General features: G+C 38.0%; 1 protein-coding gene and 1 pseudogene across 2 annotated transcripts in view; one reads left to right on the top strand and one right to left on the bottom strand.

Moving 5' to 3' along the window:
* PAPPA2 (pappalysin 2) overlaps positions 1-24,586 on the top strand; it is a 578,240-nt gene that overhangs the window by 350,540 nt on the left and 203,114 nt on the right. The gene's annotated exons all lie outside the window — the stretch shown is intronic.
* Positions 6,716-7,269, bottom strand: LOC101053930 (protein tyrosine phosphatase type IVA 1 pseudogene; annotated as a pseudogene).

Genomic DNA, 24,586 nt, shown 5'->3' with positions numbered 1-24,586 from the left:
GCTGTGGAAGTAAAGTAAAGTGTATCCATAGAAAGCCTTACTGAAAAGATGCTATTTGAGCAGATAGCTGAAGAAAGCAAGGGAGTGAACTACATGGAACCCAGGTTTATACCAGTCTGAAGAAACAGGAAGGAGCTGGCATGGCGGGACTGAATGAGTTAGGCAGAGAGTAGTTGGAAGAGACAGGTTATATAGAGTCCATGAGGCCGGCCATTGTATGGATTTTAACCTCAGTCTCAATGAGCTGTGAAGCTTCCAGGGCTTGGGCAGCAGAGGGCCATAAGTGGTAGAGTGGTATTTGTGGAGGATATGTAAAGAAATGGCTAACTCTTCTGTCTACCTCAGAGGGATATTGTGAAATTCACATGAGATACTGCTTGTTGAAAGTGCCTTGTGACTTAAAGATACTTCATGTAAGAGGAAGTGTTTGGTTAGACATTGCGCTGGATTCAGTGGTGAGTTTGAAGAGATGGTGATTCTCAAGAAGATGTTAAGGTGATTGAAGAGGAGATGTGAAAAAGGTAATTATCTCAGCAAAGAATTTTACGAGGGCAGGTTCATACCTTATATAGTAATAAGGATTCATCATGAGACAGAAAGCATGAGACATGAATCACCCTGCCCCACAGGGAATCTGTGCCCTATCTCCCCTCAGAGGCCTCTTTCCTATTTGAATGTAAAAACATAAAGCTGAGTACAATGAGTATGTCCTCTCTACAGTATTCTGCTTTCAGGAAGACTTATTGTTCAGGAATGCCTATGCCTCCTAGCTGTGCGCAGTACCCAGTAGGTACTTGGAAGTGCCTGCTGAACTAATGCTGCAAGGTTGTGTGGGAGAGGGGGCAGGATTTATAGGAATGAACTTAGAGTTTAGGATATAAAAAAATGTATAAACCAAGCTGGTGGAGACCTATGTTTGCAACATTCAGTGGGAAAGTAATCATGGGTATTGGGTGGCTATAAGCTTCATGTGAAGTGAAAGTGTGATGTGGCCATTAAAAATACGCCAACAATCTTGGGCTTTGTTAAAAAGGAGAAAGTGTACAGATTGCTGAAGGAGATGCTCCCGCTAGACACAGTCCTGGCCGGATTTTGTCTGGAATCTGTGCACAGTCTGGGCAGCAGGTTTTATGAGGAACATCAACAACCTGGAGCACATCCAAGGTCTGAGGGAGAGTGGTGATGATTAAGACAGTAAAAGGGCCCTGTTCTCTTTCTAATATAGGTTTTCACTTTCCTCTGCTTTATTGAGGAGCCAATAGAAAAGAATTTTAAAAAGAGTCGCAGTGGACTTTTTTGCATCTCTCTCTATTTATTCATTTACTCATTCAGTTAATGATAAACATTTATTGAGTATCTACTATGATTTAGACACAGTTAGGAGACACTAGGATTATGATTTTTGTCCTCAGAGTTCAGGTGGGAGAGACAGATGTGTTTGCATATAATTGCAATACTGAGTAGAATAAAGCCAAGTGCTATCTTTAATCATCTTTAGCCCCTTAAGTCTGAATTTTTATGATAACTAACCAACTTGTCTTTCTACTTCCAAGCTCCCTCCATGTTAACTTAAAATTAACTCTGCTCACTGTCATCAAAATCATCATTCTAAGAACCATTTATATGTTTAGTGTTTTCCGACTAGAAGGACTCAATCTGGGAGGGAATGGGATGTGAGGCTGTTCTTGAAAGATGGGTAGTGAGACCAGAAGAGAGAGCATATTATACGGGGGCATAATGTCACAGAGAATTGGCATCTGGCATCTATAAGAAGATTTAGGATAATAACCATAATAATAACTGCCATTTGTTCAATGACCTAGCCATTATCAGTGAAAATAAGGTAGCATTATGGGGCATTCACAGTCCAATATTAAAATGACAATTATCCAGACTAACTTCATGTGGCACCTAATACTTTTACTAAATGCTTGTAATTCTATGTAACTATTCTGTTCAATAATTTGTTCTATCCCTTTTCCATAGATTTTAATATAATGGGAAAAGTCATCATTCCTAATTCTGTCATTTCTGTACCTTTCTGCATGATCATAGCTCCTTAGTCAGTAAATTGATAAAATCACATTTTTTCCTTCTATTAGTAGCCTAGTCCACCACAAGTAGCTTTGATAAAGATATGTAATGAAGATGTCTTATGCAGTAATAACCTCTCCTACCTATAGCATTCTTGGGGAGCTATTAGAGCATCTTTACGAGATAAATTTGAGTGGCTTATCTTACTTCAAGACTTTATTGTGGCCAATATTATAATAAAACTCAAATCCAATAATCTTTTTCTAAGGTTTATTCCAATGCCTTTCATGGTTTTACTTTCTTTCATTTATTCTATTCATGTATCCATTCATTCATTAGCTCATCTGAATTTTATTCCATGTCTAGAGAAATCCTTATATATTTTGATACATTTCTAAATAAAAGGACTCTGAAAGAAGTATCTATTAATCTGTTTAGGTGCTAGTTACAACATACCTTTATGCAGGTAGGACTTCAGTTGGATTTTATATGTCCATATAATACAACAATTTAAAATAGGAAAATGAGGAGGCATAAGAAAAGACTTGACAGGTGTGGTGACTCATGCCTTTAATTCCAGCATTTTGGAAGGCTGATGTGGGCAGATCACATGAGGCCAGGAGTTTAAGACCAGCTTGGCCAATTGAGTGAAACTCTGCCTCTACTAAAAATCCAAAACTTAGCTGGGTGTGGTGGCACATGCCTATAATCCTAGCTACTTGGGTGGCTGAGGCATGAGAATCACATGAACTGGGAGGCAGAGGTTGCAGTGAGCCAAGATTGCACCTCTTTACTCCAGCCTGGGTGACAGAGTGAGACCCTATCTTAAAAAAAAAAAAAAAAAAAAAAAAAAAAAAAAAAAAAAGAAAAAGAAAGAAAAGAAAGAAATGAAAATGAAAAGACTAAAGCAGTGGCAAATTCGGTGATTCAATACAAAGTGATTCAGTGATTCAATACAAAGTGATTGCCTAGGTATTAGACTGCTGGAGTGATGCCACCGATTTAGTTCTGAGCTTCCCAGAATCAATAAAACAGGGAGGTAGAATAAGTTACATTGTTTATTCTATTTGCAAGATGTAAGCAAACAGCTGCTCAGGAGAACAACTGCCATAGGTAATCACACTGGACAGAAATTTCTCTTGGGGACCACATATAGAGGAAGCTATGTAGTGTAATGAACAATGTTCTGAACAATACGTAAAAATCCAATATCATCTTAAAAAGAATCAGTTTTGGTTCTGCTCATAGGCACAAGAAAAGAGCCTCTTTATATCCTCAATGACCTTTTCTAGAAGGGTTGGAATAATTTTATTCCAGGACAATTTTAAAGAAGAGGAATCAAGACAGCAGTCCTTTTCTGGAGGTCAGGGAGGAAGGGAATCAGAATTCAAGCACTAGTGGCAGACACAAACTGAAGAAAGGACACACGTTTCTCTGAGACTGGAAGGAAGGAGTGAAGGGTAGGTGCAGTTTTATGAGTTGTTGGCATGCAGGCAGAGATTAGAGGAAGGTTTTCCTGGTAGCCTTGATCATCTTGATGAAGAAGAAGGCAATAGTCTCTTGGAAGGGAGAAGATTGCTGGCAGGCAGGGCAGAAAATTGAGGGGAGTGGAGATCATTTACAGTAGCCTCTTTCCAGTCAATCTTCAAGCACTGAAATGTGAAGGAAACTTGTAAGTCTAACTCCGTTTCTTTCTTTCACAAGTCATTGTGGAAAAAAAGCAACTTCAAAACCAGCTGCTACAAACCTCTAAGGAGGTGTAACCAAGGTAAATTCTGAAAGACATAATGAACCCGCTCAGAGTCAGAACATCACTGCTGGATCTTGGGGATCATCTAGTTCAATTATTTTGTTTTATTTTATGATAAGGAGGTTTCTCTCAAATTACAGAGCCAGTTGATTATTAGATTAGATAATCCAAAGAACAGTCATCTGACTCTTGTCTGTTTCCCCACTGCACTGTACTCAGCTACCCAAGGCATTAGGCAAGAGGCAGAGGGCACTATATCTAAGTCTATGCCTGTTTCTTCATTTCATTTCATGCTTCCACTTCACTCCATAGCCTCAAAACTATCTTTTGAGGATCAGAAGGAGAAGTTTCAAATCATAGATTTCTTTCTTAGTAGACCTCCTTGCCTATGTGGCCATAGGTTTATCACAATTTTTTTCCTATCTAGCTTTACATCATCATTAATAGAGTAGATGATGCTGGGGAAAGAGAAAAATAAGGCACATGATCAGATGTGAAGAGGGTATGAAGAAAGTTCAGAATAAGAGTAAAGCCTAGAGCTGCCTGTTACATTTTTGGGTAATGTGACTTCCCGGAAGTTAGAATGGGCTCACTCAGGGTTGTCCATGGTGGGGCCCCCAGAGAGGCTGCAGGCTTGGTGACCAAACAGCATCTTTTCTTGCAGCCTGCAAGTCCTAACTTGGAGAGAACAAAGAGCCATACACCCATGCTTTATTGCAATTGCCACAGGAGAGGCTGGGAAATAAGGAAAAACTCCAATGATGAGTGGGCTGAGAAAGCCATATCCTTTTTCTAGAGTAGGCAATATTCCACTTTGAAGAATGAGTAAACTACTAACCCAACCCACTAGCCAGGCTGGGAGGGTAAGGGAGATGAAGCAGTCGGATAGTGAGGGGAAAGAGGGGAATGAGAGGAGGCACTTTGTTTTTCTTTTCTTCAAGTTGAACTTGCTTCTTGATTTACCAGCCTTTACTAAGTGTCAAATGGAGATCAGATTGACCCATCTATTGCCACATGGAGAGTCTAACTTAGTCATTTTCCTAGAGATATGGAAGCTAACTTAATTGGGCCATGTACTGTCTTGTAGCAGGATCTGGAGTTAAGTCATCCTTGCCTGAAGCCTATTGAATGATCACAGTTACTATGTATGAAAACCTGAAAAGTTGGCCAGGAACTAAGCAAATTATTTGAGATCATGTTTCTTTCTTAATTTTCTGCTTGTCAGTTTTCATGCAAGGGCCTTCTCAGATATCTAGAAACTTCATATTGTGACTAAGCAGGGTTTCAGGTATGATTTGGTCCATTATTTCCTTTTATTTCAACAGCTGTTGGGGAACAGGTGGTTTTTGGTTACATGGACAAGTTCTTTTTTTTCTTTTTTGCATTTCATTATTTATTTAGATGTTTAGGCTGTCGCACTAAGTTTTTACAAGCCGGTGAACACTGTCAAGTTATTTCTCCCACAGAACTATAACCACATATCCCCAGGAAGTATAAATACATGGTTGAACTAACATTAATGCACATCACCATTTTATTAATTACATAATAAAATAAGTGATCAAGTATCCAAATATTAAGTTACACAGCTCAAAAGGCATATAAAATATTAGATGTCTGCTCAATTCATTAGCAGAAACTCACTTTTTTTTTGCAAGAGAGGTTGGGAAGAGAAGGAAAGAAAATCATACTTTCAAACAAAAATAAGTTGGTAAACAACTTCTGATAAGTATGGAAAAAAAATGCACGAATTTCACTAAGTTTATGATTACAATAACCAAGTATCTCTACCTTAAAAAATATTTTACTAAATTAAAGAGTATATTCTACATGTTTTGCATAAGACAAAGGTAACATTTTGCTAAAAATAATTAATAGCCCTCTTCCATTCTTTTCTCAGCCTCTCCCTCTTAAGTTGCACCTACGAGTGCAAACATTAAATTAACTGTAAGGCTTTTTTTTTTTTTTTTTTTTTTTTTTTGGTCTGGACACAATGAAGACATGTGCTTCTGTACAATGTAGATTTCAAAATGGAGGTTTTTTTTTTTTATAAGAGCACAAAGTGAGATTTATAGCAACACATTAAATAATTACTGTAAAACTTGATAAAAAAAAATCAGTGGTTAAGCAAATCTGATACATACTGGTATGAATGTAGTCAGAGGTAACATGAAGTAGGCCCTACCTTTTTTTTTTTTTTTTTTTTTTTTTTGAGACAGAGTCTTGCTCTGTCACTCAGGCTGGAGTGCAGTGGCATGATCTCGGCTCACTGCAACCTTTACCTTCCTGATTCAAATGATTCTCCTGCCTCAGCCTCCTGAGTAGCTAGAATTACAGGCATGTGCCACCACACCCAGCTAATTTTTGTATTTTTAGTAGAGGTGGGTTTCACCATGTTGGTTAGGCTGATCTCGAACTCCTGATCTCATGATCCACCCTCCTCAGCCTCCCAAAGTGCTGGGATTACAGGTGTAAGCCACCACACTTGGCCACCCTATATTCAGTGTTTGAAATGATTGAAGGAATAAACCACATAAGGTCTAGAGTGTTCATAGTTCCTGGGATTTTAGTTCTGTATTGTACTAAAAGTTTGCAAGTATTGTGCTGGGTATTTTGGCACCTAATCTTCCTAAATTTCTATGTATTCGTAAGATTCTGGTGTGGGAATAGATTTAAACAAGTCGTAACTCAGTACTGCCTGATTTTGGGAAAGGTCAATGGGTACAAATGACAAGCACATTTTATATGCTGACAGCAAGAATCTTTTGCCAAGTGTCCAAATAGGTTGAATGTAACCCAAACACAGAAGTTGCCAAATCTGGCTATCTTGTGACCTGATAAAACTGCCTTTCAGTACTCCTATGGAAGCTTCATTAGACATACTCATAAGCCAACATGTTGGCTAATATGTATAACAAATTAGGTCCTATCTCAAGTTCCACTTCCAGTAGCATTAGACGCTCCAGTTTTATTGAATGCAGCAGTTGTTTCTATGACCGTTGGACTCTTTGAAGTGCAGCCACATTTTTGGGTGATACTTCTCCAAATACAAAAGTTGCTTGCTGTTAAAAGCTCCATGCCACTTTTGTCTTGTGAATTGTGCTGCCTCTTCATCTTTCATTCCATCTTCAATTAATGCTATGGCAACAAGTACTGGAGCTACCCCAAGGCCTGAAGTGCAGTGAACAGCAATACAACAACCAGGTTCTTCACAAAACTTCATTTTTACAAAACTTAACCAGTCAGTTATTAACAATCTGGTTGGATGGTGGTGCACCATCATCAAAAGTCCAGTCGAAAACACAGATACCTTCTTTCTCTGTAAGAGTAGTGCCATAAGTTGCTTCACACACTCTTACTCTTGTGGTAACTCCATACTTCTGAAGTTCCTCTATACATTTGTTTCAGGTCAGATTGGTTGGATTGCATGTAATAAGAAATCTCATGTTCTTGTATGTGACTTCCACAGGACCCAGGCGGTTCATTCGAGCCGTATTAATTTAGTTAAAAAACATTCAGTAGGTTTATGAAATAATTTTAAATATCAATACAGAAATGATACAAAGAAACTGAAGTCTACTTTAATACACTCCACTTGAAATTCTCAGTGCTTTGAGTATAAAGTTGTAAGTAATGGCAAATGAAATGAACCTCCTAACAACAAGCAGCAATTTTTCAATCCGGTAATATTGCGGTAACAGAAAAGAAGTGCACTGAGGTTTACCCTATCTAGGTCAGAACTCTTATAAAATGCTCATGCTCTGTGAATTTCAACTCAACATTTCTGTATCCAGGATAACCCCTCTTATGGGGGCTTCTTGGTGGAGTAGTAATCAATTTCTACAGTTCACTTCTCTGCATAGAGGTTGGGCTGTGCCTGGCAGTAATCTCCACTGCCCTTCAGAAACTCCGTAAATGTTGACCAAGAACACCACAGAACTGAGGAATATATTTAGTCATTGAAGATTGTGGCCTAATCATACAGCTGGTCGAGGCAGTGGCAACACAGGCAGTGGCAGCAGCTGCAGGGCAGGACGTAGCCGTGGTCGTGGCTGAGTGGCAGTGGTGGCGATGCCACGGACAAGTTCTTCAGTGGTGATTTCTGAGATTTTGTGCACCCATCCCATGAGCAGTGAACACTATACACGATGTGTAGTCTTTAGTCTCTCATGCCCTGAGTCCTTGAAGTCCATTATATCATTCTTACGCCTTTATGTCCTCATGGCTTAGCTATGATACTTAGTTTTTCATTCCTGAATTACTTCACTTAGAATAATGGCCTCTGTCTCCATCCAGGTTGCTGTGAGTGCCATTATTTCATTCCTTTTTATGCCTGAGTGTTATTCCATGGTGTGTGTGTTTATATATATATATACCACATTTTCTTCATCCACTCATTGGTTGATAAGCATTTAGGCTGGCTCCATATTTTTGCAGTTGTGCTCCTATAAATATGTGTGCACAAGCATCTTTTTTAATATAGTGACTTCTTTTCCTTTGGGAGGTACCCAGTAGTGGGATTGCTGGGTTAGGTCCATTTTTGAATGAACTATGGTGCATGGAGAAGGTTCCAAGTCCAAGTAAACTCCATAGGAAATGGAAAAAATGCTGCTTCTTTGGGAATCAGGACATCTTATTGGTTGAAATGACTTGTCTGAAAATCTAAGCTGACCTAAACTGTGCTCAGCAAAGAAAGGTTGAGGCTTATAAATAATGTTTTTGGAGCTGTAAGAAGATGTTTGGAGCACGCTAGATGACATGCTAAGTACGAAAGCTGGAATTTGAGGACTGTAGTTAAGTTGCATCATGAAAGACAATTCCCAGGATGTTTCTGACCCCAGTAAGTACTGATTAGTGTGGCATCTTAGCCTTAGTTTTTTCCATTTTGGAATGTTGGATATTTTGATATTAAGCTAAACCTTGAACTTGACCACTATAGACTTAATTTTATGGCCTCCAGGCATAGTTCATATTCTGAGTCCCATTTTGTCAGAACAGCTTTCCCAGATATGTCACCTAAGACTTCAGAGGTCATCAGATCTATGTCTTATTTTCAGAGATGGGCCACCATTGACCCAATGCTTCTTAATTAGCATACCAAAATACTCAGACAAAGAGACTGAATTGTATTTCAGTCAACCATTTAAATGAACTGAGAGTAAGAAAAGATGCTACTCTTGTTTGGTACATGTTAGTTGATATTTTAATTAATTAACTTTTGCCAGTTTATTTCTCTATAGTGTTATAAAGGACAACATGAGAAAAATTGTACTGTGTGTATTTGTTCATTCATTCAAACAATTTTGTAAACACAGATAATGTCCAAAGCTCTGTGCCTCTGTGAGGTTTATCAAGATGAATGAGGTTAGTTTTAACTGTAAAAGAGTTTACAGTCTCAAGTATTTGTTAATTCAACAAGTTGTCTCTTGGAGTTTAGTATGTGTGAGGCACTAGGATCAAAAAAGTAATGGGATTTGTATCCATTGCATCTCTATTTTAGATACCATGAATAGTAAAATACAACTTTCCTCAAAGTGTTTGTAATCCAGACTGGAAAGTGGATTGTGGGAGGATAAATTATAACTAGAAGTAGCTATTATACAAGATAAATGATTTGTCACATTTGAACCATTAAGTATTATAGGGATTTTGGAGACAAAAGAGGCCTCTTCCAAATTGGGTCATCAGTAGGATAGCCATGTAATTTTTCATACAGACTGGGACACCACTGAGAGTAAAAGGGGGTATGGTTGCTAATTATGGCAGGATAAGAGAAACAAACTGGTATCACCCAGGTAAACCAGGACATACTTCATACATCAGGGAAAGGTTCATGGAGTAAGTTGCATTTAAACTAAACCTTGCAGTGAATTTAAACCAGAATCCCAAATCCTTTCATAGTACAATGTCCCATTAGTACTATGTTTCACATGTGTGCCTTGGAGCTGCCTTAAACAGATTGAAGTTAAATTATTTCAGTAAATCAGTAGCCAATCATTTTTGTAAATTCGTTTAAGTTCCTTGTAGATTCTGGATATTAGCCCTTTGTCAGATGGATAGATTGCAAAAATTTTCTCCCATTCTGTAGGTTGCCTGTTCACTGTGATGATTGTTTCTTTTGCTGTGTAGAAGCTCTTTAGTTTAATTATCTCATTGGTCAATTTTGGCTTTTATTGCCATTGCTTTTGGTGTTTTAGTCGTGAAGACTTTGCCCATCCCTGTGTCCTGAATGGTATTGCCTGGGTTTTCTTCTAGAATTTTTATGGCTTTAGGTCTTAGGTTTAAGTCTTTAATCCATTTTGACTTAATTTTTGTGTAAGGTATAAGGAGGGGGTACAATTTCAGTTTTCTACACATGGCTAGCTGGTTTTCCCAACACCATTTATCAAATAGGAAATCATTTCTCTATTGCTTGTTTTTGTCAGGTTTGTCAAAGAGTAGATGGTTGTAGATGTGTGGCATTATTTCTGAGACCTCTGTTCTGTTCCGTTGATCTGTATCTCTGTTTTGGTACCGGGACCATGCTGTTTTGGTTACTGTAGCCTCATAGTATAGTTTGAAGTCAGGTAACATGATTCCTCCAGCTTTTTTCTTTTTGCTTAGGATTGTCATGGCTATACAGGCTTTTTTTGGTTCCATGTGAAATTTAAAGTAGTTTTTTCTAATTTTATGAAGAAAGTCAATGGTAGCTTGATGGGGATAGCATTGAATCTATGAATTGCTTTGGGCAGTATGACCATTTTCACAATATTGATGCTTCTTGTCCATGAGAATGGAATGGTTTTTCATTTGTTTGTGTTGTCTCTTATTTCCTGGAGCAGTGGTTTGTATTCTCCTTGAAGAGGTCCTTAACATCCCTTGTAAGTTATATTCCTAGGTATTTTATTTGTGTAGCAATTGTGAATGGGAGTTCACTTATTATTTGGCTCTGTTTGTCTATTATTGGTGTATAGGAATGCCTATGATTTTTGCACATTGATTTTGTATCCTGAGACGTTGCTGACATTTCTTATCAGTTTAAGATTTTGGGCTGAGACTTCTAAATATGCAATCATGACAAATGCAAACAGAGGCAGTTTGACTTCTTTTTTTCCTATTTGAATATCCTTTATTTCTTTCTATTTCCTGATTGCCCTGGCTAGAACTTCCAATACTGTATTGAATAGGAGTGGTGAAGGAGGGTATCCTTGTCTTGTATCAATTTTCAGAGGGAATGCTTTCAGCTTTTGCTCATTCAGTATGATATTGGTTGTGGGTTTGTCATAAATAGCTCTTATTATTTTGAGCTTATTATTATTATATGCTCCATTAATACCTAGTTTATGGAGAGTTTTTAGCATGAAGGACCATTGAATTTTATCAAAGGCCTTTTCTGCATCTATTGAGATAATCATATGGTTTTTGTCATTGGTTCTGTTTATTTGATGGATGGATTTGTTTATTGATTTGTGTATGTTGAACCAGCCTTGCATCCCAGGAATGAGGCCTACTTGATCGTGGTGGACAAGCTTTTTGATGCGCTGCTGAATTCGGTTTGCCAGTGTTATATTGAGAATTTTTGCATCGATATTCATCAGAGATATTGGCCTGAAATTTTCTTTTTTTGTTGTGTCTCTGCCAGGTTTTGGCATCAGGATGATGCTGGCCTCCTAAAATGAGTTTGGGAGGATTCCCTGTTTCTCTGTTGTTTGGAAAAGTTTCAGAAGGAATGGTACCAGCTCCTCTTTGTACCTCTGGTAGAATTCGGCTGTGAATCTCTCTTGTCTTGGGCTTTTCTTGGTTGATAGGCTATTAATTACTGCCTTAATTTCAGAACTTGTTATTGGTTTATTCAGGGATTCAACTTCTTCCTGGTTTAGTCTTGAGAAGGTGTTTGGGTCCAGGGATTTATCCATTTCTTCTAGATCTTCTAGTTTATTTGCGTAGAGGTATTTATAGTTTTATCCTCATATGATGGAGGAAACAACCTGAATCTCTCACAGTTTGCTAGGATAATATAGCATACAGAACATTGTAGGTACTCAACGAATTTGTGCTAAATAGATTTGTTGAAGGTATGAATATAAAAACTGTGATCTATGGAGGCCAAGAATGATCTCTAAAGATTTAATGGGCCCTAGAGTGATCAGCGTAGGCCATCGACTGTCCGCTGAGGTCACTTACTAGCTGGTTTTCCTCTTGTTTGAGATCAAGGTATCTTGAAGGAAATGCCATTTCTAACTTAATAATGGTAAGCCATAAGAATGCAAGACTCTTTCTGAGGTTAGAGTGCTGACTTTGAGCACAGCTGAGGTATAGAATTGGTAAAACATTACAAGCTTAGTACAGTATAGTGGGACTCCCAAAATCGTGCTGCTCTAATCAACTCCAGTTTTGCTCCTTTAAGTCCAAGAGAAATAAAAATGGTATAAAATGGTGTCTTCTTCCATTTGGGCTGCTACAACAAAATACATTAGACTGAGTAATTTATAAACAATAGATTATCATTTAAAGTACTAAAGGCTGGGAAGTTCAAGATCAACGCGTCAGTGAATTCAGTGTCTGGTGAGGACATTTTCCTCAAAGATGGTATCTTTGTCTTTGCATGGAGAAAGGGGAAAGGCAGTTCTTTGAGCCTCTTTTATAAAGGCACTAATCCCATTCATAAGGGAGTACCCTCATGACTTAATCACTTCTTTAAAGCCCTACCTTATAAAACTATCACATTGGGAATTAGATTTCAACCCAGGAATTTTGGAAAGACACATTAAGACCATAGCAAATGGTAAGGAAAGTCACTAACAGCTCAAGATATTTTGTTCCATTTATTTTTATTATAATCATTCTACAGCTGTCCCAAGAACTTCCATTTTTATTCCCACTTTCTGGCCTAATGTTTTTCCCTTTCTCATTCTGCTCTGAACAAAGTCCTTTTGGTCCCATAAGTCAGTGTATCTTTAATTCAGAGAGGTGAACAGTCGCATGTGTGTTTCTGTTGATTTGCTGTTGCCACATGGCTCTTTAGCCAGTGAAGAGTTTCTGAAAGTCAGGAGACCGTTGAAATGAATAGTGAAAACTTCAGCAATGCCAGGAAGCATTAGAGTCAAACTCATTACAGTTGAGGCATAAAAACAACTAGTCCTCCTTTCACTTTGAACTGTCCCTAGTAAAGACATCCCTCCTGCATTCTGCATTTTCTCTCTTTCTCTCTCCCTCCCTCCCTCCCTCCGTCCCTTCCTCCCTCTGTCCCTTCCTTCCTCCCTCCCTCCCTCCCGCTCTCCCTTTTTTCCTTCCTTCCTTCCCTTTTTCTTTTCTTTTCTTTTTTCTCTTTCTTTCTGCAAGGACTCACTTTGTCACCCAGGCTGGAGTGCAGTGGTGTGAACACAGCCCACTACAGCTTCTACCTCCCAGAATTAAGTGACCCTCCTGCCTCAACCCCCCAAGTAGCTGGGCTACAGGTGCATGCCACCATGCTCAGCTATTTTTCTGGTTTTTGTAGAGATGGGGTTTTGTTATGTTATCCAGGCTAACAGCTGCATTTCCTACAGGGAACAGGAGAGATAGCTGTCCTGGCACTCAAATGAATACAATTAAATATACACAATTCTTGGGAGACTTCTCAACAGATCAGATTTTTGTTTGAGTCAATGTAAATACCTTCACCGGTACTTCACTGAGCATCTCCTATGTTCCTTCCTTTATGTTATGTCTTTAAATACACCCATTAAAATTGCTGTGCATCTGGGCAGGTGCTCTGCCTGTTTCTAGAACCTACCCAAAGAAATAGTGTGGATGACTGAAGTAGTACTACAGGGTTTCAGAGTTCCTTGAAAACTAAGTCATAAATCACGAGAGTGAATGAACACTAATTCCCAAATAGCAGAATGCATTACATTGTTTCAGGTCAGTGATAGCGTCATTTTGTGTGTGTGTGTGTGTGTGTGTGTGATCAGAATACATTAAACATATGCCAGTTTTGGCACCTTTTTTGTTAGCAATATATTTAAGATCTTTCTTCATTTTCCTCTTATCTATCATTCGACTCTCTCATCATTCTCTAAATGAAAAAAACTTCTCATTATTTTCCAGGCACATCAGGCTACTTCCCATTTTTGTTTTTGAAGAAGTCATTTCTACCTGCTGTTTTTCTCTTCTGTTTGATAAACTTACTAAGACCCATCTTAAATATTCCTTCCACTCCTATCCTCATCCCAGTCCCACCTCTGTGCTTTCGTATCTCTCTGTAGGCACCTCTATTGTTATATTTATTTCATTGTTGTAATGATTTTAGGAGGTTTGGGAGCAAAGTCTACTGGAGCCATTCAGGAGAAAGGTGAAGAGGAAGAGAACTTGGCAGGGCTGGGACAGAGCAAGTTAACCAGGTTGCGGGACAGATCCCCAGGAGGTCAGGCAGGAGAGTACTCAGTGGATATATAAGTGGGTGGGCAACAGCAATAAACAGCCAAGGACACTGTGGCTAAGGGGCTTTTAGTCTTCTGGAGTTCCTCCACACAGGGAAGCTATCTGGGATCTACATTTTAGAAGATTATTCATATCAAAGCAGCACTGTCATCTGTAGGCAATCCAGCTGTGAGATGGAGTTCAAGGCCAGTGTTAGGTAAAGAAATTGGCCAGTAGACTTGGTCAATATCACAGGAGCAAGAAAGCCAGGACTTACTCTGACCTGCTGGACACTTGAGTCTGACAGCATCATTAATTCTACCCTACTGAAAAAACTCCTGTTCATATAGTTAACTTAGAAACTGAAGAGTGAAAGAAGACAGGAGGAGAGTGTCAGAGTCTCCAGCTAGAAAGAGTGAGGAAGGCAGAGAAGGACTGTCATTTTGGCACACTGGAAAGGTGCTAATTTCCTAGCACTAGGACACACGTTCTTCCAGATTAGACTTCATGTCTCGTTCATCTATGTCTCACTAGCATATAATACTCTGCCTGACATGTGACAGGCTTTCAATAAATGTTAAAATGAAGCAATGAATCAGTAAATATATGAATAGTCCTCAGCCTCTATGAAATATACTATTTCTTGCACTGTCTACCATTAGTTGAATAGAAATACTCAACTAATATGTTGGTGATGCAATGTATAATTATCTGCTTATAATTCCCTTTCTTAATTTCCTGTCCCACTGTCTTCCCACACTGAAAAGTATAGTAAGTCAAATTTATTTCAAAAATAGAGTTGGCATAATTTACTTTTTATTATAAAAATGTCATATGTGGAGGAGTATATATGACATACTCGCAGTACTTGGAGAGGTCAAAATAGGAGGATCACTTGAGCCCAGGAGTTTAAGACCAGCCTGGCAACATGGCAAGACTCCTGTTTCTATAAAAAATTATCCAAATGCTGTGGTGTGCACCTCTAGTCCCAGCTACTTGGGAGACTCAGGCAGGAGGATCACTTGAGCCTAGGAGGTGGAGGCTATAGTCAGCTATGATTGTGCCACTGCTCTCCAGCCTGAGCAACAAAGTGAGACTCTCTCTCTAAAAAATGTGTTAAACACCAAATACAAACACATGCCCTCATGATTTAAATAATTTACATAATTTAAATAATTACAAAATTCACATCACCACCCATGTTGGACAGAACATTGCCAGCACATTTCTGTCTGATTTCACCTTCCCTTTCCCTGATATTCTAATTTTTCTGATAATAATTTCTTCATTTTTCTTTACAGTTTTATCATCTATGCTTTGAACATTATTTCAATAGAATCTTCCTATATATTTTTGCATGTCATTTGCTTCTTTGGCTAAACATTATATTCATAAGATTATATTAATTTATTTTGAGATTTTTTTTAACATCTCTCTTGCTTAGAAGACTGGAGAGTATGTTTACCTTTTACCCTTAGGGTGGAAATTTCTGAGTGAGCTGTAGTGTACAACCATGCCCCTCTCTCAGAAAAGTCAAACTGACAAAACAAACGTTGAAGGCGGTTATTTATTTTACAAAAATTTCATCATAGTAGTTACTTAAAATGACTGGGTTAAAAAATAAAAACTTAGTGTTTTGGAAAGTCTTATCAATGGAGTTATATTAGAATTGATTTTACTTGGAGGTCAAAAGGGAGTGCATTTGAGGGATGGGGAAAAGAAGAGAGTGCATGATTAGCATGAGGATTAGGGAGGAAAGCTGGAAACTTCATGTTCAGACAGTACAAGGTGATGAGAAATCTCACTACCTTTTCCAACCAGGAGCCTAGAGAAGGAAATACTGTATTTTTGGCAATAATATTGAGTGTGTGAACAGCTGAAGATAATACCTGTTTTTCCTTTTCCTTTTATGTTTTATGTTTTTTTAATTTTTAAAATTTATGTGGTGTTTTCTTGTTGTTGTTCTTGCTTGTCAAAAGCTCTATCCACTGCCTCCATGTTTTCATTTAATTTGTCTAGTGTCTATAACTGAATTTTATTTTAACACCATTCTTTTAAAGACAGTATAAAGAAAAGGTTGTTATTTTCATTATTTAAAAAATACATTTTTTACGTTGTAATTTATCCTTTCCTATAAGGAAAACTCAAGATACTCTTTGAGGATGTAGCATGTCATCTTGAAAATCAGTCTGTCTAGGGGAGACACAACCTGTAGAAGGTGAGAGGGAAATCTAGTGCACAACAGGAAGGCTGTTTTGAGTCAGAGCTCGTGAAGGTCACCCAGGTAACAGTAGGAGAAGCAGAGTGTAAGAGTGCATGGAGACGGCCGGGCATGGTGGGTCATGCCTGTAATCCCAGCACTTTGAGAGGCTGAGGTGGGCAGATCACGAGCTCAGGAGATCAAGACCATCCTGGCTAACACAGTTAAACCCCATCTCTACTACAAATACAAAAATTAGCTGGGCATGGTGGCACACACCCGTAGTTCCAGCTACTTGGGAAGCTGAGGCAGGAGAATTGCTTGAACCCAGGAGGCAGAAGTTGCAGTGACCCAAGAACGCACCCCTACACTCCAGCCTGGGTGAAAAAGCCAGACTCTGTCTTTAAAAAAAAAAGTCTATGGAGAAAGGCAGATCACGTGTGAAGGTGAGAGCTTGCCTAAATGCTCTTCTCAGTTCCACTTCCCTTTGAAATAGCCATGAAGATAATCAGTCGAAGATTACTTCAGGTTGTGAGGAGAAAGGTGCTGGGGGTTTGAGGAGGGAAGAGAAGGTATGAAATGGTCATTAGGCGAGCAGGATAATGAATTGGCCAGAGAAGTAGGATTTGGACTGCAGAAGGGCCACTTGAGATTAAAGACCATGCATTCAAATTGAATCCAAATGACATATTTCTGTGTCTTTCTCTGGTCACTATAAGCTACACGGGTGCAGACAGTCTGCAGATTTAGCTAAGTTTGGGATTTTGCCACGAGAATACGATGAAATAGAGAAAGTAAGGGCAAGGGAGTTCAGAATGTATGCAAAGGAGTGATCTGATGATAAAAACTTATGTTGTCTGTGTCTCAGAAATCCTTGTCTACTATAGACCCATTGGCCAAATTCAGAGCTGTCTTTAGACTGGAACATAGTAGGCACTCAATACATATTTCTTGAATATATATATTTTAATTAATGAACTTATTAATCATAGATTTATACTACCATGTTTTGTACTGTGAGGGATACATAAAGAGACATACCTTGATTTCCATTCTAAAGGACTTTATCATCCAATTGATAACTAGAACATGATGTGAAAACTATAATAAAATAGAAAACAAAATCGTTTTGTGAGCATTTGTATGTTTTGTAATGCTATTTGTTTGATTACTATTGAATATTTTCTTTGGATACTTGCTATCTCTTGAGCATATACAAATACATGTTGATCTCTGGTTGATAAACCCCAGCAAAGTATAGGCAGGTATGATGAAACTGCATGGGATGGTTTTAAAAGTTTCCTTTAAAAACATAATCTTGTATTTGCCTTTTCATTTGCTTTATCATTTGGAATTGAAACTGTCTCTCAGTGCTGAATAAGGATTTGCAGTCTTCTATTTTTAAAGAGCTTGCTTACAGATAAAATTCAATCTTTCTTTCTGCTTTTTCTCTTTACAAGGTATGTTGCATTTGACAGGTCTTTTATGTTAAGAGTTGCATATGGAATTCTAGGCTGAGGTTGCATTTTATGCTACCCATAAAACTTAAGGCCTTCACCGGCAATGGAAAAGCAATCAAGAATTGATGCTTTTCCAATCTGACCCCCATCTGTTGTGGTTTAGTATTTTCTCAGAGAGAGACATTTACTCCAATAACTCCCTGTGATGTTAATAGGAGGTAATATACAGTATCAGAGCCAAACTCTTTTTGAGTAGGTAGATATAGGTGGACACACAGGTGGCATGATTTCAGAGTCCTCAGGAGAAACTTAGTCCATCAGAAGGTGGTTCCCCCCATCAGACTGATAATGCCTGACATTTAATTGTTTAGAATATTGTTTTCATAATTTCAGCCAAATAATAATTGACTTGTTAAAAAATGTAGCTTTATCATTGAATGACAATTGAAAATATTAAATAATGAGAAATCCAAGTGGGTGACCACAGTGATGATGGAAAATTTGATATGTATGTATGAAGTCTGTGGAAGTCCAAGCATGCAGGTTGGCAGGTGGGCAACTGGCAACAGATGGGTCTGCCAGAGCCTCAGATACCAAGACAGATGGGTCTGCCAGAATCTCAGATATTGAGATTGGGTTTAGAATTTTAGACCCTTAAAGTAGACTATGTTTGAATTAGACTGGGAAGTAATTCTGGGTGGGCTTAAGAAACTGAGCAAGTAATAAGGAAAGAAACCTATGGACAATAACACAGACACAAGTTCAGCAGTCAGGACTGTGATATATGGCAGAAGCTGGGTCTTATGATGTAGGTTTTCATTCATGTATTCATCTTCATTCGTGTATTCTTTAATAAACAAATGTATATTGAACATCTGCGTACCAAGTGTTGGGGAGGCCACTGGAATTTAAAGACAAATAATGACTATTTTGTAATGCGATAGGTGTTACAACAGAATACATAGGTTATATTTTGGAAGCACTTGGGTGAATCATTCAAGCCAGACTAGGAAGAAGGGGAGGGAAGGCTTTCTGGAAAATGTAAGATGTAAGACCATGGTGGTGGGCACCTGTAATGTCAGCAACTCAGGAGGCCAGGGCAGGAGAATTGCTTGAACCTGGGAGGCAGAGGTTGCAGTGAGCCAAGATTGCACCATTGCACTCCAGCCTGGGCACAAGAGTGAGACACTGTCTCAAAAAAACAAAAACAAATCATTGAATGTCAAATACATGCCAACTAACTAACTCTAAGACACAAAGTTAAGTGGGAGGGAGGGTTCTTTCTTCAGAGGCTTTCGGCATGATGTGATCTTTATATAACCAGATGGCACTAATGAGAGTTGGCTATATTAAACAGGAAAGTGAAGGAAACTTACCCAGGTAGTAAAGTTTGAGTGATGAGACAGGTAAAGGTAGACTATAGGTTTACATGTATTATATACAAGATATAAATATATTCTAGGCAGATAAGTTTGTACAAAAGCACAGAGATGTGAAATGACAATCAAGGTTTGCAAACCGGGCTCAAAGGATATATTTGGGAAAAGGCTGTTGATGATGTCAGGGAAATAGGGTGCTGAGCTATGTGCTGAGCTGTTTGCTGAGCTTGGGGCTTGGAACTGAAGATTGTTTAAACTGATGATGTGACAGGATCAACATTTTGTAGAAATATGGAGAATGAGTTGGAGAGGGACATTGTAGAGATTATTTTAATAAATTCCAGAAAAATAAATGACAAATCCTTAAACTAAAAGAAAGCAGTGGCTGTAAAAGTAGAGAAAAAAGGATGGATATTGGAGGCATTAAGAACGAGCGATACAGGCTTTGAAAGAAAATGGAGAGGGGCTGACAGGGAGGTGACGCATGTATTCATGGCATAGATTACATGGTGAACACCATTTGTCATCGTAAAGAATTGATGAGAAGCAGGTCGTTTGGGATTGGGAAGTGTGTATAAGAGAAAAATTCAACTTTATGGAACTGAATTTGAATTGCCCAGGAGTAAATGGGTAAAAGTGTCTAGTGGAAATTTTGCTATCCAGTTTGAAACTGAGAATACAGCATGTTAGTCAGGAATATTGTTTTGAGAGTCATTAGCAAATTGGTGAGGGTTTATGCTATAGATTTGGATGGATTCATTCAGGGAAAGCCTGTAAAATCTGAACACCAGATAGTTAAATGTGAAGTTAGAAGAAAAATGCTCCAGAGAAACTGGAAAAAAGCAGAGGTGGAAGAAAGCCGGAGGATATGTGGTCCCAGGAATTTAGAATAAGAGAATTTCTCAAATGAATACGGAGTCAACAAACAAAATACAGTATATCTATACAGTGAAATATTTGGTCACACAAAGGAATGCAGTACTGATACATGCTACAACATGGATGAAGCTTGAAAACATGCCAAATAAGAGAAACAAGTCACAAAAGATCACTATGATTCCACTAATATTACATACCCAGAAGGGAAAAATCTACAGAGACAGAAAATAGATGAGAAGTTTCTTAAAGCTGGGGAGGATGGAAGGATAAGGAGATAATAGCTAAGAGACACAGGGTTTCTCTTTTTGATAACAAAAAACATTCTAAAATTGACTGTGGAAATAATTGCATACATCTCTCAATGCACTAAAAACACCAAATTGTACACTTGAAATTGGTGGATTTTATGTTATATGAATTATATATCAATAAAACAGAAATAAAAAGAGTATGGGTAAAATCATAAACTGCAGTAATGACATCTAGTAAAATGAAGACAGGAAAATCTCCATTGGATTTGACAATGTGGGGAAATCATTGGCAAACTTCGTGGGAAACTTTAGTGATAAAGAGGAGTGAAATACAGATGACAGTGGGTGAGGAGTGAATGGAAAGTGAAAATATGGAGATGAACTCTTTCAAGAACCTTAGCTGAGAAAGGAATGAGGGAACTGAAAGCTAAAGGTAAAGGCAGTATTTCTTTAAAAATTGGGGAAACCACAAAATCTTTTCATAGGGAGAAAGCCAGGAGAATATGAAAGTTTTGAGATTCAAGAGTAAGAGAGAGGTGGAAAGTGATGGGATCTATTGCACAGGTGGAGGAGAGAAGAGGGGGAGTGTAAGCAAAAGGAGAAAGAATAGAGGATGATGGAGATGTTTGTAGCCAGGAAGTAGCAAGTTAAAGGAAGTGTTGTCATATAGCTTCTGGTTTCTCATTAAGTTAGGAAGTAAATCTGTTAAGGTTGAGTGGGATTTGACTTGATAGATGGTTTAGGAAGATAGTGAAGATTTTATTTGTGAAGGAAATGGAGAAAGATGCTTGTTAGAGATATGTTGAATTGCTAGGCAGCAATGAACTTTAATTGAGGTTGAAAACCAATAACTAGTAATGATTGTGTGTGTGTGTGTGTGTGTGTATGTGTGTGACACACACACACACAGAGACAGAGACAGAGAGAGAAACAGCTCTTATTAAACTAGAAATAAGACAAAATGCTGCAATTGATTCAACTGAAGTTTTTTGGGCTACTGTGTGTAAACAGAATCAGAAAATCAAATGTCAAGATGAATAGTCAGTAGGGAGTGGATCAAGAAAGTGAAGTCTCACAGTGCTAATAGTAGTCTAGTGGTCTGGGAGAGAGTTGCTCAAACCTTATTTTCTCAACGGACTTACTTTGTTTAATGAGTAAGTTTGATAAATAACCCTCCAAGGGAACAAACAGAACTTCTTTGGTAAAAACAGGACAAATAACCCGAAGTCATCCCTTTTAGCATGTTCTTTCCCTCTTCAGCAGTCCTTGAGTTGCCTCACAGGGTCCTATGGATCTTAGAACAAAATTTAAAAACCACTGGTCTATGGAAGACTTAATGAGGTGAAATAATAAAAACAAGATATAGAGATAATAACAACACAATAATCAACAAGATGAAGATGGGAGAGGAGGAGAAGGAGGAAAGGAGAAAGAAGATGAAGATGAATAACATGAAGAAGAAGGAAGGGGAAGAAGGAGGAGAAGAAGAAACAGTAATTTAGCACTTTCTTTGTACTAGGCCCTGGTCGAAGTACTTTACATCTAATCTTCACAATAACTTGATGAGTTAAGAAAACAAATAATCTCTATTCTTATGTATGAGGACATTGAAGCAGAGAGAGGTAAGCCACTTGCTTTAAGGCACTTGCTAGCGTGGGAAGCAGCAGGCAGTCAGAGTGCTTTATGAGAGTAATCTAATGCTGATTGTGAGATGCATGCTTTACTGGTAAAGTCTCCTTCACTGGTCCACAGATAGGAACTATAAATGAGGTTGAGTGTGGGAATCAAATATGACAACTCTGCAGAGGATGAAGGATGCAGAGGTTTGGAAACAAGACCTCAGAGGATCCACAGGACTCAGTGAGTGACATGGGGTCAAGGGATAGCAAGGAGTCCAGAATTATTCCAATAATTCAAGTCCTGGAGAAGTGTTGCATCTTGTAAAAATTTGAAAACCTGTAGAGGAATTTGGTTTAAGAGGGTAGGGAGCAGTTAGTTGTTATGAAATATTTAATAAATACCAAGAACTGTTATACTTAATAGACATCATTGTATTTAATATGAGAAAATACCATTATCCCGATTTGACAAATGAAGAAACTAAGGCTTTCCAGGATTGGATAATTTTTCCAAAGGGATAGTCTCAGGACTTACCCAGGTGATTTTACTTTTAAATGCATTGATTTTGGGAGTGGCAGTAAGGCACTATCAAGTGCATAGATGAAGATAGATGTCTGCAGTCTGGGAAAAGATAAATTCTAAAGATAGAATTTATATATTAAATTCTATACTTATAATACTATACACACACACACATACACACACACACACACACACACACACACACACACACACATATATATATATATATATATATATATATATATATATATATATGCATGCACAGCAGAGCAAAGGACTGAGAACTAACCCTCAGGGAAATAATTACATGTTAGAAGCCAGGAAGCAAAAGAGGAGCTATCTAAGAAGACAGAACTGACTTAAGAAGCAGAAAACTTGACTACTATAGGCAGAAGCATTCAGGTTTTTTTCACCCTGACCTCCAGTTAGAAAAACGTTTTGCATGAGGACCTAGTATGTATATGGGTATATATTTATGAATGTAGGCAAATCAAATGTTTTCAGATACGATATTTATGGTTAACAGTGTTTAATGTGTGCTGACGTTTTTCTTCTCTTTTTCTTTATAAAAATAAACTTTGGATAGCACCCCACTACATTTATTTCATAACTCAATGGTGGGTCACAAGCTATTATTTGAAAGCAATGCCCTATAGCTACCCTCAAACATTCAGGGTACCACAGGTGATGTGGTGATGCTGTGTGTTCTCAGGTTTGGCCAGTCATCTTAGAATAATAGCAAATATTAATGACTCTCACATGTAAGCCTTCATAATTTATCATGAGAAATTGTGGGCAATAGTTCCTTCTCTGAGTTCCACTCACTTTCTGTTTTTCTGACCCAATATTTGTTTCCTTCTCTCTTAATTTCTTGTTTTCCACTCAACTTTCTTGTTCCCTTTGGCTTAGAAATTAATTCTTCCTGGGTTTGTTCTTCTTTTTATTGTTTTTTTTTTTAGCTAAATAAATTAAAATATTTTACAAGCTGACCTTTCCATGTCATTTCCAATTGTTCCTTGTGGCTATTTTATACTTAAGTATACTGTACCACAGTAGGAGAATGAACATTTTATTGTGTGGTACATAGTTTTTGTTATATAATAATTTAATTATTTGACAAATGAGATTGCAAAACTGATGTTACTCACGGCACCTCACACAGTGCTGCCAAATGCCCTGAGTTAACCTGACATTGTCAAGAATGAATCCTGGAAACCCAGAATCCACAGATCCTGGAATGCCAAATGAAGTTTGTCATCAATTCTGAAACCAGAGCATCAGAGTAAATAACATGAAACAGCTATTCTTCGATGTTCTTTCCTCCCTCTGTGGCACCCACATAAAATGGCTTCCCCTTGATACATTCTGTTGAGAACATGAAAGGGACACTGTCAATAAACACAGTAGTAAAGTGGCAGTCATATATTAACAAAGAACTTCTACTGAAACTTTCTCATTTTGCAGAGATAATTGTAAGATTTTAAAATGTATTGACTTTGTCTATTTCATTGTTTCCACATTTTAATTGGAGAGACTGAGGCTTGAGAGTCTAATTCACTTAAACTCAAATTTCTCAGCTACTAATTTAAATAGCCAAGCCTCAAGTCCAGTAGTGGACTTGCATAAGCTCCAAATGTAAATAGCAAATCTGTCTGAACTCTTTTCTCAGAGAGGATGGCTATGGCTGTTAATTCCTAGCAATTGCGTAGAAAGTCAAAGGGGGAACACTGTGCAAATGAATTTGACATGGCTTACAGAGGAAAAGTTAGTAGAATTAGTGGGCTGATATAACTTCTAAGTTGAACCTCCGTATTTGGGATTGCTGACTCAGACTTTTTTCCCCGTCACCAAAACTTTGTAGATTGGCGCCTCACAAATTTTGTCGTACAGCAGATTCGTCAGATTTTGAAAAAATTCTGGTGCTTGAACTCTACTAAAATGTATTTTTTAAACAAATTTTAGAGGTGATTGTGATCCTTAAAAAAAACATGAAATCTCTGGTCTAATAAGTAACACATTTCTGGCATATAAAGCTCTAGGTTTATTCATTTGTAAAATAAATAATTATTGAGTGTTGTTTTTAAGAACTTAGGTTCTTCGTGAGAGAGAAA

Source organism: Saimiri boliviensis, chromosome 19 (assembly GCF_048565385.1).
Source record: "Saimiri boliviensis isolate mSaiBol1 chromosome 19, mSaiBol1.pri, whole genome shotgun sequence".
Taxonomy (NCBI): domain Eukaryota; kingdom Metazoa; phylum Chordata; class Mammalia; order Primates; family Cebidae; genus Saimiri; species Saimiri boliviensis.
This window is presented reverse-complemented; position numbering and strand designations above follow the sequence as displayed.